The following is an 18,605-nucleotide window of genomic DNA, read 5'->3' on the forward strand; positions in this document are numbered from 1 at the left end:
AAACTAAAAGTGAACATGCCTTTTGATCCAGCAATTCTAGTGTTAGGTGTATAACCTAAGAACACTGAGACACCAATCCAAAAGAACCTATGCACCCCAATGTTCATAGCAGCACAATTTACAATAGCCAAGAGTTGGAAGCAACCTAGATGCCCCTCAGTAAATGAATGGATCAAAACACTATGGTACATTTACACAGTGGAATTCTGTGCAGCAGAAAAAGAAAAAAAAAAGGATGAGCTCCTACCCTTTGCAACAGCATGGATGGAAGTGGAAAGCATTATGCTGAGTGAAAGAAACCAAATGGTGAAAGACAAATACCATATGATATCACCTTTAACAGGAACCTAGACAACAAAACAAACAAGCAAGCTAAATATAACCAAAGACCCTGAAATACAGAACAGGCTGACAGGGTCCAGAGGGGAGAGGGAGAGAATCACAGGGGAAAATGGGAAGGATTCACAGGAACAAGTATAAAGGACACATGGACAAAAACTAAGGCGGGGGGTGATGGAAGGGAGGTGGGGAGCACTGGGTTGTGGGTGGACAGGGTTGGGTGTATAAGACAGAAAACTCTACTTGTTCAGTAATTAAATAATTCTAAAAAATAAAAGAAAAATTAAAAAAGGAATAAAAGGAAAACTGAAAGGCTTTTTGAACTACTGAAAAAACAAAAAATCAAAAGAAAATATAACTAGAGACATTGAAATTAAAAACAAACTGATATTCATTAGAGAGGAGGTAGAAGGGGAGAATGGGGAGAAGCGGGAAAGTGTTTTAAGGAACAATTATAATGGACAACACCAAGAGGGGTGGAAGCAGGGGAAGGAACTGTGGATGGCTGGGGTGGGGGTAAAGGCAGACAACTGTAGTTGAACAATAAAATAATTAAAAATTATAACCCAAAAATAAAAAAGAAAATAAATAAGTATATATGTATATATGTATACATGTATTTTTAAGAAGAAACTTTTGACTACAGTGCAGTACAGTGGACCCTTATTATTTTAGGTAAAGTCAATAAATCAGAATTGTCTGCATCATCTGGCAGCTTGTTACAAAGGCAGAATCTCAGGTTCTACTGCTCATCAACTGTATGAGAATCTGCATAACAAAATCTTCAGGTGACTCCATATTAAAGAATGATCAATGCTTGTTCAGAACACTGAATGATTGCATCACAGGAATGTCATTAGAAAACTTGTGTAGTTATTGTGTAGTTTTTAATCTGTGTGTCCCTTCCAGTTTGGGAGGCAAAACAATAACTTTCATCAGCTAATTCCATTATGCCTGGATGACATCCAATCAGATTAGTGTATATCAGATTGCTGTACATGACCAACATTTTCTGTCTCCATTTGCCCAACAAAACTATCATGATGCTGTAAATATAGCAGGAAAATATTGCAGTACACTTGGCTACATTGCTGTTGAGTATATCAGATGAAAAATAAAATTAATTTAATATGACTATATTTCAGTGAACCTATGCTGGCCTACAGATTTTCACTGATTTATTTGTTATGCCAAGTTAACAATATTTATTAGCTGTTAAATCATAGAACAGTGACATTTTCTGTATTGCGTTGTTTTTTATTTGTGCATTGTAGAAAATTTAGAAAATTGGAAAATGTAAGGAAAAGTAAAACCATCTATATATTATTACAAAAAATAATTGCTATTAGTTTTCTACTGCACAGGAAGATTCAAACTCAATGTTCTTTTTTTATTCAGGCATTAGGGTGCATTTACCTGCTAAAATTTACACAGAAAATAATGATTGAAATCAATATTGCCCCTACTTTCACAAGATTTACAGTGTAGTTGCAGAAGACAAATGCCAAATGAAGCAATTAAAAAAAAGATATTTACAGATTGTGTTAAGTAAAATGAAGATAGGTATCAGAAAGCTGTGAGAGAAAATAATGAGGAGAAGATAGCAGGGGGGAAAGGGGTGATTGATAGTTTTGAGGCTTGATGATTGAGGAAGAGCTGAATCAAGACACTCTAGGCACATTTATTGCCATGTTCTAGGAAATGAAAGGGGTCCAAGATAGTGGAAAAGAGACTAGCCTGAGACAATGTTTTGTATTTAGCCAATTATAGAAAAGAACTGAATGGCAACTTCTCAGGGGCGAGGGAGGCATTCACGGAAGGGGAGTTCCCTACTGCACAGTGTAAGACTCCAAAGATTCTATACATGTTATACTGGGTATCAATGCAGGCAGGGCCATGTGCTGTCCATTCACTCTCCTCTGTCTTGAAGGTTGATTCTCCTTGGTGGGAGATAGTGGATCTTGCTGTGAGAGACCTCCTACCAGATCCAATCTACAGTCAATGGGAGACAGGATGGAGGGGGCTGGGAGGAGAATCTATGTTCACAAGGTTCTCAAGGCAAATAATAGACCATAGGTTAAAGTCTTAAGGTCTTGTATCTCCAACCCAAAGGAATTTGTCTGTGTGTATGAGAGATCATGTGTGTGGTGTGAATTAATACAAATGCTTACTTATGTTAATTTAATATTGGATAATTATTTGCTATTCTGAATAATCTTATAAGTAACTGAGAAGGTTATATCTGATTGCTTTCTATTTACTATGTTGAAGTCCATGGAATTAATGTATCACAATTTTTTAATGTTTAGATATCAATTATGTATCATCCCTAGTTTAGACAAATGAGCTGGAATTGATAATTTGAGACCCAGAGGGTAAACCACAGTGAATAAGGACTGGAGTTAATTACTGTACATGCACTGTCTGCAAGAAATCAAGCCCTGGCTGGTATAGCTCAGTGGACTGATATGGGCCTGTGAACCAAAAGATCACGGTTTGATTCCCAGTCAGGGCACATGCCTGGGTTGCAGGCCAGTTCCCAGCAGGGGCCAGTTCCCAGCAGGGCATGCATGAGAAGCAACCATACATTGATATTTTTCTCCCTCTTCCCTTCTAAAGCTAAATAAAAAAAAAAGAAATCCAAAGGATGGAAAGGATAGTTTCTTCAATAAATGCTATTAGAAAAACTGGTGATTCACATGCAAAAAAACAAACAAAAATCTTGGATCCCAATCTTACATAACTAACAAAAATTAACTCAAAATGGATTAAAGATGTTAAAACATGACCAGAAACTATAAAACTCTTCAGAGAGAACATAGAGAAAACTCTTGACATTAGTCTTGGCAATTTTTTTGTATATGTCAACAAAAGTACAAGTAACTAAAGCAAAAATCAATAAGTAGGATTATATCAAACTAAAAACTTTCTTAACAGTAATAAAAAACAATTAACAAAATGAAAAAGCAACCCACGAAATGGAAAAAAATGTGCATATGGAAGTTTCTTGAACAACTAAAAATAGAAGTACCTATTATATGATCCAGCAATTCTACTTATGAGTGTATACACAATGAAATCAATAACTCAAAGTGAATCTTCACTTTCATATTCACTGCAACCTTATTCATAATAGCCAATACATGGAAATAATGTAAGTGTCCTTCCATTAGTGAATTCATATAAACAATAGCATATATATATGCACATTTCAATATATATTGAAATATATATACACTCTTTATAAATATAAATATAAACGTAAACATAAATATAAAAAATTTCAGCCATGTGAACAAAGGAAATCCTGACATTTGCAACTACATGGGTTAACTTGAAGTACATCATGGTAAGTGAAATAAGCCAGTAAGTCAAAGAGAGAAAGACAAATACTGTTTAATGTCACTTACATGTAAAATCTATAAACACCTAGATCAGGGGTGTCAAACTCATTTTCAACAAGGGCCAAATCAGCCTCGCAGTTGCCTTCAAAGGGCTGAATGTAATTTTAGGGCTGTATAAATGTAACTACTCCTTAACTAGGGGAAAGGAGCTCAGCACTGCCACTGGGTAGAAACAAGGTGCCGTGATGCAGACTGGCTAGCAGTGTCTGCAGTGTTGTGGATAAAACGAACAAATTCACACAGATTATTGAAGTCCTGTGGAGAAAAATGAACAGCTTGGCCATTCACTCAAGGGGGGAGTGTCTTGGCCACTTTCTCAAGGGGAGAGCACCTTGACACTTGCCTTGACAAGATTTTATTGGCTTTCTGATAGCATACATCAGAGAAGGTTCTCATTTATTATGCTTAGGTTTGCTTTAGGTGATTACTTTTTACAGATAACAAGGAAAGGATGTTACTGATTACTTCTTACAGATTAACAAGGAAAATGTTGCAAATGCAAGGGAACGATAAGAGTGATTGGTCTAGTTACACTCCATCCTTGGGAGAATTAGCACAGACTTCAGGAAGTTATTTTAAAGATATGCAGTAAGCATTTTCTGCTTCAACTCAGGATGAAGGAGTTTTAGCAAAGGTAAACCTCAAATCAGCCTAGGTATATGCAGGCCTGGTTTTCCATGAAAAAGCCAATCCATGGGTTTGACATCCTGTGTTCTGACACATGCCTATTGGCTTTCCAATAGGGCTTGGTTACATTTGCCATTCCACACAGATAGTTTCCCTATAGTGCTGGGCCAGATAAACTAAGATGGGGGGCTAGATTAGGCCCATGGGCCTTATATATGCCACTGGTGACCTAGATTATACAGCCAGAGAGTAGATTGATGCTTACTAATCTGAGAGTAGAGGCTGGAGGGTGGAAGAAATGGGAAGAGGTTGGCAAAAGGGCATACAAAATTTGAGTATAAATGAATAAATTCTGGGGATCTAGTGTACAGTTTGGGAACTGTGGCTAACAATATTTTATACTTGAACATGATCTTAAATGTTCTCATTACTACTATATGCACAAAGAATGGTAAGTATGTGAGGTGATAGGTATGTTAACTAACCTTATTGTGGTAAACACTTCACTATATATAGACATATATGTGTGTGCATCAAGTCAACACATTGTATACCTTAAGCTACCATGTTATATATCAATTACATCTTAATAAATCTGGAGGAAAATGTAAGAAACTAAAGTGTGCAAACACTATACAGCATAGAAAGCTGGGCTTAGATGAGCACTCTCCACTTTGTGTGTTGGGAGTTTTTTTTTTTTATTACTGTTTCAATTTTGCCAGCTGTAATTGGTATGTTCATGGTTTTTTCTTTTTCATTCAGTTTTGGTAGACTGCATTTTTATAGAAATCTGTCAATTTCTCTCTGTTTTTTAAATTTCTTGGCATATGATGGTTCAGAGTAATTTCTTACAATCCTTTGCATTTCTGTGTTATCAGTTGTAATCTTTCCTCTTTCATTTCTGCTTATATTTATTTGTGTCCTTCCTCTTTTTTTTTCTTGATGAGTTTGCTTAAAGGCTTGTCAATTTTGTTTATCTTTTCAAAGAACCAGCTCCTGGATTTATTAATATTTTAATAGTTCTTTCAGTCTCTATGTCACTTAACTCTGCTCTGATCTTGGTTATTTCCTTCCTTCTACTAGCTCTGGGCTTTGTTGTTGTTCCTCCAGTTCTTGTAGGTATAGGGTTAGGTTGTTTATTTGAAACATATCTATATATTTTTGGCCTATATTTCTATGTCTTCACTCTCCCATATTGTCTCTTGTGTGTTCATTTTCCCTTGTCTTTGGAAACTTTTAAATTTTTCCTTGTTTTCATTATTACTGATTCATTGTTTAATAACATACTATTCAATTCCCATAACTTTGTGTGTGCTTCAGCTTTTTCCTTGATGTTGGTTTCTAATTTCTGGACCTGGTGGTTGAGAAAATGCTTGATATGGTTTCAATTTTCTTGAATTTGTTGAAACTGGTTCTGTATCTTATCATGTGGTCTGTCTTTGAAAATATTCCATGTACATTGGAAAAGAATGTGTATTTGCTTCTTTGGGATGAAAGGTTCTACATATATCACTTAAGTCCATTTGATCTAGGCCAGTTTTTAATGCTGCAATATCCTTGTTGGTATTTTGTTTGTAAGATATATCTATTTTTGACAGTGGGGTGTTATAATCCCCTACTATAAATTTGTTTCTGTCTATATCTTTCTTGAACTCCTCCAAGATTTTCCTGTTATTTTTGGGTGCTCCTATGTTGGCTGCATATGTGTTTATAATGTTTATGTCTTCTTGATTGAGTCTTCCCTTGAGTATTATGAAGTGTTCTTCTGGGTCTCTTTCTATGGCCTTCATTTTTAAGTCTATTTTGTCTGACATGAGTATTGGTACTCCAGACTTTTTTTGTTTCCATTAGCTTGGAATATTTTTTTCACTTTCAGTCTGTGTAGGCCTTCTGTTCTAAGGTGGGTCCCTTATAGGCAGCATATATGTGTGTCATGTTTTATCATCCATTCAGCTACCCTATATCCTCTGATTGGAGCTTTTATCAATTAAAATTTAAGGTTATTATTAATAGGTACTTATTATTTTTCCCCTTTGTACCTATGTTTCCCTCTCTTTTGCTCCTTTCTTCATCTGCTTTAAGCAGTCCCTTTACCATATCTTGCATTGGTGGTTTGGTGGAGGTGCATTCTTTCAGACTACTTTTCTGTGAGAATTTCCTTGTTTAGCCTTCCATTTCAAATTACAGCCTTGGTGAGAAGAGCAGTCTTGGTTGAAAGGCTTTGCTTTTCATTACTTGGACTATTTCTTGCCATTCCATTCTGGCGTGTAGTGTTTCTGTTGAGAAATTGGCTGCTAGCTTTATTTGAGTTCTCTTATATGTTACTTCCTGTTTCTTCCTTGCTGCTTTTAAGAATCTCTTTGCCTTTAAAACTTTGACAATTTTATTATGATGGGTCAATTATTTGGCCTCTTTGGGTTCATTTTTGGGAGGGGACATCTGTGCTTTTAAAATTTCATTGCTCTTCCCCTCTACAGGTTCAGGAAATTTTCTGTCATTATTTTTTTCAAACAAAGTTACTATTGCCTTTTTTTTTCTCCTTGCATTCCTATGATTCAAATGTTGTGTTTCATGCTGTCTTGCAGTTCCATTAATCTATTGGCATATGTTTTGAGTCCTTTTTCATGCAGCTGCTCTACCTGGGTATTTTATTCTACCTTGTCTTCTAGCTCACTAATTTGGTCCTCTGCTTCATGCAGCCTGCTCATAACTTCTTCTAGTGTATTTTTTTTGCATATTGTATTCTTCATTTCTTTCTAGTTCTTGTTCATCATTTCAATTCCTTTTTCATACTGTTGTTGTTCTTACTCAGTTCCTTATAGCTGTCAGTGAGTTTCTTGAGCATCCTGATAACCATTATATTGAAATCTCTCTCTGATAGTTGGCTTGCCTTAATTTAATTTAGTCTTTTACTGGGGAGTCTTCCATTATTTTCGATTTTGTGTTCTTTCTTTGTTTCACCATTTTAGGTGATTCTTTTTCTTCATTGTTTGTTTCTGCAATCCCTGAAGGTCTGCTTTAGCAGCTGTCTTTGTAGGGTGAACTTCCATAGAATTTATGTGGGACTCAGTGATGCAGTCTCTTTAATCTCCTTGTCTCGAGGCTCCATGTTTGCCCTTTCTTGTGTTTGAGTGGACATTCTTGTTGTACTTGGCCTTTACCTGTTTGTGGCTTCTTTGTTGGGGTGTTTTCCCCTCTCACAGGTTTACTGGTATTCACAGCTCTCCTCTTGTCTTGTATGCTGTTATACAGGTAGCAGTTAAAAAAGCAGTATTACCAGACCATGAAAACTATGCCTTCTAAAAGAACTGTTCTACCACATCAACAGTCTCAACCACAGCTGAACTAAGATTAATGAGTATGAAGAGGGATAGTGACTGCTACCTGATATGACAAAGGGAATATGAAATGACTAGAAGAGGGTGAAATGCTGTTGTGTAGTAAGAGGGAGGAGAATTGACAAGAGTTAGGATGGAACCAAGGCAAAGAAAAAGAGAAAGGAAATTTTACAATCTAAGTAAAACATTCAAGGGCAATGGGAAAATGAGGTAAGAAGAGGGAAGAGTATACTATGAGGTTTGAAGTAAAATTGTAAAGATGCTGGACCAACGTCAGGAAAATTCCAGAAAACCCACAGCATTGTGAATAGCAACACCAGTTGAATGAAATTTATTAAAGGTGAAACAAGAATAAGAATATTGAAGAAAATCCACAAGTGAATTTGAGATGCCTACGGTAAAGATAAGTGATTTTGAGAGGATAGTGGTATCAAACTAACACGAGTAAGGAGTGAAACCCAGATTGAGAGAGGGGGCGAAGAAACAGATAGGAAAAAGAAAAAATAAAGAAAAAGTGGAGAGAGAGAAAAGTGAGATAAAATTTCTCACTTAAGTGATCAGGGGCAGGGTGAAGGCAAAAGGGATTAATACAGCATAGCATTCTGTAGGATTTAAAGTACTAACAAGTATTGAACAGATAAGTGATCCATTTGGAAGTACAGCAATAACTGTGATATTTCACTCAACTAGCCACTTTTTATAAAAGGTAAAAAATAAAGAAGTATCTTATTAGAAGGGAAAAAGAATGTAAGCTGACTTTAGAAAGCAGAGCACTTTTGCATGGTTAGATGGTGAGATATAGTGAATGTAAGGGATGGAAACTTGGCTTTCTTTTTTTTTTTTGCAAGAGAATAAAGTTAACCACCACAGTAATAAATCTCAGGATGATGACAAAGTGGATTGAGACCAGTGAAGGGTGCTTCATGGGAATTGCAATAACAATAGTATAATAAATATATAATCTGAATAAAAATAATTAAAAGTAAAACACCAACAGTAGTGTGTTAATGAAATATGAGTGAAGTGAAAGAAGAAATATTAAAATGCAATATGAAAGGGAGAATGAAAAAAACCAATGAAACTATGAAATCAGACAAAAAAACTAATTAAATGGAAAGAAAATAGGATACTGGGAAGATGGCAACAGAGTAGGACAAAACGGATTCTAGCTCCTGTACTCGTGGGTGAAAATCCTGGGAGATCTATAGAGAAAAAGCACAATAAACCATCGGTTACCCACCACTTATGAAATTAAAAGACCAGAGATTGTGACTGATGCTGAAACCCCAGACAGCGGCAGAGTCACCTACTGGAGCCAGGACACATGCGGCCCCTGTGACGCTGCCATAGCGATGGGTCTCGACACCGGAGAGTCAGCTACAGGAGCTGGGACACTCAGCAGTGGTAGGCGACCAAAACGGGGACTAGTGCAAGGACCAACGTGAAAGTAGGTGGAGACGGAGAACATCAAGATACTTGAAAATCTGCACCACTGAACTTCACAGGTATCATACCACAGAAGTTCACACCATAATACCAGGGTGTGAGAACAGATCAGTTTTAGAAGCTGAGACTAACAAGAGTCTCAAAAAATGTGAAGACAAACAAACAATCCCCAAATGAAAGAAAAAGCAGAAACTTCAGAAAGAATGTTAGATGAAATAGAGGCTAACCAACTATCAGGGAGTGAATTCAAAGAACTGGTTATTACAAAGTTCAAAGAGCTCACAGTGAACTACCAGAAACTACAGGGGAACTACAATGATCTCTCTGCAAACTACAGCAACATGAAAAAGGAAATGGAAAATATCAGCAAGGGACAAGAGGAAATGAAGATTACAATTTCTGAATTAAAGAACACAGTATAAAGTTTCAAAAGTAGGATAGATGAGGCGGAGGATATCATGAGCGACTTGGAGGACAAAGTAGAAAGGATCTCACAGAAAGAGCAAGAAAATGAAAAGAGGCTCAGAAAGAATGAAGAGGGATTAAGAGAAATTCAAGAGAATATGAAATGTAATAATATCCAAATAATAGGAATATCAGAAGAAGAAGAAGTACAAAGGATAGAAAACGTATTTGAGAGAGTAATGAGAGAAAATTTCACTAATTTGATGAGAGAAAAAGTCACAAAAATCCAGGAATCACAGAGAGTCCCAATCAAGAGGAACCCAGGGAGGCCCACTTCAACACACATCATCAAAATGGCAAAATTCCAAGACAAAGAGAGAATCTTAAAGGCAGCAAGGGAGAAAAACGAAGTAACATACAAGGGAGCCAAAAATAAGGTTAGCTACTGACTTCTCAATGGAAACACTCCAAGCATGAAGAGAATGGCAAGAAATATTCCCAGTAATGAGAACCAGAGGCCTACAACCGAGGCTACTTTACCCAGCAAGGTTCTCAATCAAGATAGATACGCAAATAAAGAGCTTCCAAGACAAAAGAAGTCTAAAAGAATATGCCTCTACCAAACTAGCTCCACAAGAAATACTAAAAGGACTGCTTTAAGGGAAGGAAGGAAAAGAGGGAGAAAGAGAGGAACACAGGTACAAAAACGGCACTGAATAAGCACCAATAAATAATAACCTTAAATGTAAATAGATTAAATACTGCAATCAAAAAACACGAAATAGCTCAATGTATAAGAAAGCATGACCCATACATATGCTGCCTACAAGAGACCCACCTCAGGACAAAAGACCATCACAGACTAAAAGTGAAAGGCTGGAAACAAGTTTTCTAAGCAAATGGACAAGAAAAAAAAGCTGGGGTAGCAATTCTCATATCAGACAAAATAGACATCAAAAAAGGGCCATAAAGAGGGACCCAGAAGGTCACTTCATTATACTCAAGGGAAGAATCCACCAAGAAGACATTAACATCATAAACATATATGCACCAAACATAGGGGCACCAAAATATATCAAGAATATCTTAGAGGATTTCAAGAAAAATATTGACAGCAACACAATTATAGTAGGGAATTTTAACACCTCACTATCAAAAATGGACAGATCTTCCAAACAAATTATCAACAAAGATATTGTGGCATTAAGCAACACCATAGATGAAAGGGACTTAACTGATATATATAGAGCCCTTCATCCCAAAGGACCTAAATACACATTCTTTTCATATGCACATGGAACATTTTCAAAGATAGACCACATGATAGGACACAAAACAAGCCTCAACAAATTCAGGAAAATTATAATCATACCAAGCATCTTCTCTGACCACAAGGGACTGAAATTGGAAACCAACCCCAAAGAAAAAAACCCAAAGCACCCCAAATCATGGAGACTGAATGGTGTGCTATTAAACAACGAATGGGTCAAGAATGAAATCAAGGATGAAATCAAAACGTTTCTGGAAATGAATGAAAATGATCTCACAACAACCCAAAACTTATGGGACACAGCAAAGGCAGTCCTGAGAGGGAAGTTTATAGCAATACAGGCCTACCTAAAGAAGATAGAAACATTTTAAACAAACAACCTAACCCTACGCCTGCAAGAACTCCAGGAACAACAACAAAGACAGTCCAGAGCAAGTAGAAGGAAGGAAATAACCAAGAATAGAGCAGCATTAAATGACATAGAAACTAAAAGCACAATTCTAAGAATCAATGAATCCAGGAGCTGATTCTTTGAGAAGATAAACAAAATAGACAAGACTTTGAGTAGGTTCATCAAGAAAAAAAGAGAGAAGACTCAAATAAACACAATCAGAAATGAAAGAGGAGAGATTACAACTGATACCACAGAAATAGAAGGGATTGTAAGAAATTACTATGAAGAACTGTATGCCAAGAAATTTGAAAACCTAGGGGAAATAGACGCATTTGTAGAAAAATACAATCTTCCAAAACTCAATGAAAAAGAGCAGAAAATCTAAACACACCAATAACAGCAAAAGAAATTGAAGCACTAATCAAAAAATTCCCATCACACAAAAGCCCTGGACCAGATGGTTTCACAGCAGAATTCTACAAAGCATTTAAGGAAAAGGTAAACCCTATTCTCAACAGACTATTCCAAAAAATCCAGAAGGATGGAAAACTCCCAAATTCTTTTTATGAAGCCAGCATCATCTTAATTCCAAAACCAGATAGAGACACAACAAAGAAAGAAAACTTCAGGCCCATATGGCTTATGAACAAAGATGCTAGAACCCTCAACAAAATATTGGTAAATTGCATCCAACAATATATCAAAAAGATCATACACCATGACTAAGTGGGATTCATGCCAGGTATGCAAGGATTGTTCAATATTCACAAATCAGTAAGTGTAATACATCACATAACAAAAGCAAAGACAAAAACCACATGATCATATCAATAGACACGGAAAAAGCTTTCTATAAGGTACAACACCCATTTATGATGAAAACACTCAGCAAAGTGAGAATAGAGGGAGTATTCCTCAATATAATAAAGGCCATTTATGAGAGACCTACAGCCAACATCATACTCAATGGGCAAAAACTAAAACCTTTTCCATTAAGATCAGTGACAAGACAAGGAAGTCCACTTTCACCACTTCTGTTCAATATTTTATTGGAAAATTTAGCCACAGCTATCAGGCAAGAAAAGGAAATAAAAGGCATCCAAATAGGAAAGGAGGAAGCAAAATTGTCACTGTTTGCAGATGACATGATAGTGTACATGGAAAATCCTATATACTCTACCAAAAAACTGCTCAAACTAATTAATGAATTTGGCAAACAGCAGGTTACAAAGTCAATATCCAGAAATCAAAGGCATTTTTGTATACCAACAATGAGTCAGCAGAAGCAGAAATCAAGGAAAAAATTCCATTGGATGTAGCAAAAATAAAAATAAAATATCTGGTAAAAAACCCAACCAAGGAGGTAAAAACCTGTATGCAGAAAACTACACAGCCCTGAAGAAAGAAATCAAGGAAGACACAAACAAATGGGAACATACACCTTGTTCACGGATTGAAAGAACTAACATCATCAAAATGTCCATACTACCCAAAGCAATATACAGATTCAATGCAATACCTATTAAAGTACCAATGGCATATTTCACAGACATAGAACAAACACTTCAAAAATTTATATGGGACCATAAACGACCCTGAATAGCAGCTGCATTTTGAGAAAGAAGAACAAAGTAGGAGGGATCACAATACCTGATATCAAACTGTATTAAAAGGCCACTGTAATCAAAACAGCCTGGTACTGGCATAAAAACAGGCACATAGACCAATGGAACAGAACAGAGAGCCCAGAAATCAACCCAACTCTCTACAGTCAATTAATATTTGACAAAAGGGGTAGTAACATAAAATGGAGTAAAGATAGCCTCTTCAACAAATGGTGTTGGGAGAACTGGACAGCTACATGCAAAAAAAATGAAACTTGAGCACCAACTTACACCATACACAAAAATAAATTCAAGGTGGATAAAAGACTTAAATATAAGTCGTGACACCATCAAAGTTTTAGAGGAGAACATTGGCAAGAAAATCTCATATATTTCATGCAGCAACATTTTTACAGATATGTCCCCTAGAGCAAGGAATATAAAGGAAAGAATAAACAAATGGGATCTCACCAAAATAAAAAGCTCTGCATGGCTAAAGGAAACAGTATTAAATTAAAGAGACAACCAACTGTATGGGAAAACATATTTACCAATGATACCTCAGACAAAGCTTTATTCTCCAAAAATATACAAAGAACTTATAAGACTCCACTCTCAGAAGACATCTAACACAATTGAAAAATGGGAAAAGTACTTGAACAGACACTTCTCCAAGGAAGACATACAGAATATCCAGAGACACATGAAGAGATGCTCAATATCGTTAGCTGTCAGAGAGATGCAAATTAAAACCACAATGAGATACCACTTTACACCAGTCAGGATGGCTGTCATAAACAAAGCAACAAGCAACAAATGTTGGAGAGGGTGTGGGGAAAAGGGGCCGTTAGTTCACTGTTGGTGGGATTGCAGACTGATACAACCATTATGGAAAGCAGTATGGAATTTTCTCAGAAAAATAAAAATCGACCTGCCTTTTGACCCAGCAATTCCACTGCTAGGATTATATCCTAAGAATCCTAAAACGTCAATTGCAAAGAACCTATGCACCACAATGTTCATAGCAGCACAATTTACAATAGCCAAGAGTTGGAAGCAACCTAGGTGCCCATCAGTAAATGAATGGATCAAAAAATGGTGGTACATATACAGAATGGAATTCTATGCAGCAGAAAGAAAGAAGGAGCTCCTACCCTTTGCAACAACATGGATTAAACTGGAAAGCATTATGCTGAGTGAAATAGGCCAGGTGTTGAAAGACAAATACCATATGATGTCACCTTTAAGAAGAAGCTAAACAACAAAACAAACAAGGAAGGAGAAAAAAACAAAGACACTGAAATAGAGAACAAGGGGCCAGTGACCAGAGGGGACAGGGAAGGGAATTTAAGGGGAAAAACGGGGAGGGATTTGGAGGAACAAATAGGAAGGACACAGGGACGAGAACTAAGGGGGGGTGGAAATGGGAGGGAGGTAGGGCGCACAGGGCAGGAGAGGCTGGGATGGGAGAAATAGACGAAAAACTGTACTTGAAAAATAACTAAATAATTTTTTTAAAAAAAGAAACTGGATAAAAAACAAGAGAAAAGAACTAAATTAAAAATTCAAATTCTGCAGGATAGTGAAACAATATTTGTCTCAGTTGTTGTTACTTGCCATTTGACCTCTTTCTGGATCTGTTTTTTGTCTTCTCACAGCTTCAGGCTATTGTCTACATTTGAAAAAACAAATTTCGTTCTGACTTTAACCTGACAAGAGGGTTTTTTTGATATTCCCTAATACTGAAGCCTCAGGAGATCTGTTCTCCATTTTTTTCATTTTCTTTGCTTCCATGAGGATGGGGTCTTGGTTTAGGCTACAATATTAACAGGTTCCCAGTTTTCAGCCCATACCCTCAAAGTGCTGTGCAGCCCACACTGTCCACTCTGTGCATATGTGCCAGGCTGGTGCTGGTAATCTACCTCATTGTGCAACCCTTTGATTATAGTCTATGAGGTGCACTAAATGCAAACAGATCACACTCATCTTCCTCCCCCTTCTTTTGGCCTGGGTGCTGCTACTTCTCTGAGCCCATGCTGTTCTCCTTTGATCAATCTGTGAGATGTCCTGGGCCAGAGCCAGTCATACTCTCACTCCTCCCTCTTCTAGACACTAGCCTGGCCACTGTGCTCCAGAGGTCCTTGCACAATGGCTGAGATTTCTTTGGAGTGAGTTCTCTTTGGGTGTCATTGGCCATTTCTAAGGAGTATCAGCCTTTCTACACAGACCGACTCTCTGATCAGCCCACAGATTATCCTGGTCATGGCCAGTCCTGGCCTATCACTTCTCCCATCTCTAGATATTACCTAGCTCCCCAATTTCTCTGATACTCTGCCATCCAGTGACCCCCAACCTCAGTCCCAGCTGGTGTATGCCACTGGATGTGTGTCTCTTACTGCGTCTTTATCTGCCCAGTGACTTTAAGGGTCCATCTCTCCTGGTGTAGGTCTGTGACTGTCCCCTCAGGAGGGGAGGGAGCTGCTAAGTTACAATCACTGACCAGGCTCTCCTCAAATGCTCCTATATCAGCCACAGTCTTCAGTGCAGGGCCCTAGGACCTTCCCCATCCCTACAAAATCACCTTACTATCAGTTTTTAAGAGTCTTCTGCAAACTTTGGCTTCCAAACTTCATATCTGCTGGGATTCTGTTGGCTGTTCACTCTATTCCGAAACTATAGAACCCTTCATGAATTTGCATGTCATCCTTGCACAGGGGCCATGCTAATCTTCTCTGTATCATTCCAATTTTATTATATGTGCTACTGAAGCAAGCACAAGAGATATATTTTTAAATCAGTGTGAATATACTTTAATTTTTAAAATTATGTTAAATATTAATATTCTAAATTTTATTTTCTTTTAATATGCACAGGTTTTTCTGAAATGTTATATAATTGAATTTATACACATGGAAATTTGACACATTCTGAGGTGTCCAAATATCTCTCAACAACTCATCTTTTCCTCTTCAGCATAAAACTTTTATTTTAAAGGACAATAAGGTGCCTATGAAGCTGACATAACTTTTCTCATGTCATTTTGAACGTTAATTTGACAATTTATAAGTATAATTTTATCTCATTATAAAGAAAATAAGTACTTGATTTTGTCATTGAAATTTAAAATAATTATTGATTTCTAGGGAAAATAGATGCTGTATTTAGAGCTTTGATGTTTATTGATTTCCTGTGGTTAATTTTACCAATATTTACTATGATACTTGATACATGATACAGCTGACTAAAAAGTGTCTGATAAGTTGACAAGAGTTAGGGAATGCTGAGTGAAACATAAAATGGCATAATATTAGAAAGGTTGGCCTTTGGAAACCTAAGAAATACTCAGATTAACATTTCTGAAAGTTTAACTGGGAAATTTAGTTTGAGCACTCACTCTAGATTAAAAAATTATGAAAATTCACAAGACAATTTCCAAACAAAAAAAGACAGGAAGTCATTCCAAATAGAAGTAGCGAGACATTTGACATATGCATACACATCCTGGTGAGAGAGTTTTCAGCACTAGCAAATTGCAGTGTTGGCTTTCAGAAGCTGGTGGGAGTGGTGAATGTTGGAGATTATATCATCAGTGTTGGTACTAGATCCCTTTCTCTCACAGGCCTCTGAGGGTCATGTCTTTATCTGTCGTCCTTTGTGATTTTCTGTTTCTCTGAATTCAAAAATTTAAAAAATATGCTTATTAACTTAAGTAATGCTCCAGTTCAATGAAGTTATATGTCTTACTGTACTATATGTCCACACTAAATTTTGTATTACTCAACATACATATTACAATGATTTAGGAGAAGGAAAACTGAGTGGACAAAGCACACTTGTAGTCACAGGAAATGGTCACAGAAGAAAGAACCACAAAACGATCAATACCTACAAAAGTAACATCTATCTCATCATGGGTTTTGCGTGTCTTTGGTGGAAAATTAAGATAAAGTACTACTATGAGAGATAACAGCTCTAAGCACTCATGGAGGTGAAGAGTAGCCTGTGTGGAAAGGTGAAATTTTTACTGAAGTGTTCAAGGGGACATGCCTGGGATTGCCAAGTCTGAATTCAATCACAGGTGCCCTGAGAAAGTTGGACATCTTAATATCGGAACAAGAAGACCCAGGACCCAGTTATTTGAATACATTTAAGGCACAACTTCTTCAAATCTCCATTTCTTTATATAAAATATATATAATACCAATTTTGCAGGATTTGAGTAGGAATTAAAAATGGTATACATAAGACTTCTAGCATAGTCTAATTATATACATTATTCTCATGAAAGTGTAGTTATTATTTTGACTTATGCTGGACAGACTTTAATACAAGCATTTAAAACAATATGGGGGACATTAATAACCCATTTCAGGAGGATAGGCAGGTGAGCTATGGTAGTAAAAATAAAGAAGAAAATGCTAATTAAAATAGTATCACCACTACAAGACAACATAAAGTCTCTGTCTGGGAGTGTTCTGTTTTCTGAAATGTTTACTTTGACTTTGGCTGATTTAATTTATCCAGCAATTCAATGTTTGGTCTTCTTTACGCTTTCTTCTGGTGAAGTCTCACATAAGATAAACTGTTCTTCAAAGTTAAGCCTATAGGGTAGGCTCACAAATAAAAGCAGAAAGGTACCTTAAGTTGCCTCAGTAATTGTATCCTTTCTTTATGGATGATGCAGTATATCTAACTTAGCTTTCCAGTTCTCTACCAACCCCATGATGCCAGCCATTTGTCATGGATTTTGAAGAATAACATGATGTATTTTTAGTATTAATGTCCTATTTGCTCATATGGCTTTTCTGATCTCTTGCCCAAACCTATTTTATGAGTTCTTGTTTTTTTCCATTCCCTTCAATTCTATTGCTACCTATAATCCAGCATGAACTGAGACATCAAATTCATCCTACTGACTTTAACCCCCTGAGTCATAAACTTGTTTCTAACCTCCAGAAATCAATTGCAAATGAAAAGACTATGAGAAGATGATTTATTATTAGACCAGTGGTAAACAGACTTTTACAAACATTGGTTTTATCTTTGCAATGGTTCCATTATCTCCCCAGCAAATTATACAGCATTTCTGTGCTGAACAAAAAGGGTATATTGTTCTCATTCAGACATTTTTTACTTTTAACTATAAATCCAGCTCAAAATAGGTGCTTAAAAAGCCTGTTTGAACTATTCATTCAAAAGACTGACTTAAGAACATCTTAATATACATTTATCTCTCCCCCAATTCCATTCTTCTGTACAGGAGAGCCAGTTGGAGATATTTTTGTTAATTTACAGCATACCTTTGACATGTGCATTGCTTGTCACCCCTAACGCATTTCTTTTCTAACAGAAAAAATATCTATTATTTATTTTATTAACTAACTTTGTCTTCAGATAATATGTCTCAAGACCTGAAGAAAGTGGTGCTTGGCTTAAAATGAGAAAGAAAAGCTGACATCCAGAACCTAGACTGGTATAATCACTGTGTCTTTGCATTGTCATGAGATATCCTGACACTTACTGCTAGGACTTGGTATTTTTCCTCTGAACATAAAAATAATAGTACAGAATACACACACACACTAAGGTCACTCTGTGACTATAGTGAATCTAAATAAGAAGAAGACCATTTCACAGTCATGTCTGAATACAAACAAAATACAAACATTATCTATGCCACAGAATATCAAACTGTCTCGCAGCCTGGTTAATTTGAAGGACCGATGTTTCTTAACCAATTACAGCTTTAGACCAAATTCATTCTGCCCTATATATATA

At 36.5% G+C, this 18,605-nt stretch overlaps 1 non-coding gene across 1 annotated transcript; it reads right to left on the minus strand.

The window, feature by feature from the left end:
- Positions 1 to 15,496: 15,496 nt before the first annotated feature.
- On the minus strand, positions 15,497 to 15,603 carry LOC119034714 (U6 spliceosomal RNA). Its single transcript, XR_005079611.1, has one exon. It is a non-coding gene; the product is annotated as a U6 spliceosomal RNA (small nuclear RNA).
- Between the last annotated feature and the right edge of the window lie 3,002 nt (positions 15,604 to 18,605).

This window comes from Artibeus jamaicensis, unplaced genomic scaffold, assembly GCF_021234435.1.
Source record: "Artibeus jamaicensis isolate MK-2021 breed Jamaican fruit bat unplaced genomic scaffold, CSHL_Jam_final scaffold_461, whole genome shotgun sequence".
NCBI lineage: Eukaryota > Metazoa > Chordata > Mammalia > Chiroptera > Phyllostomidae > Artibeus > Artibeus jamaicensis.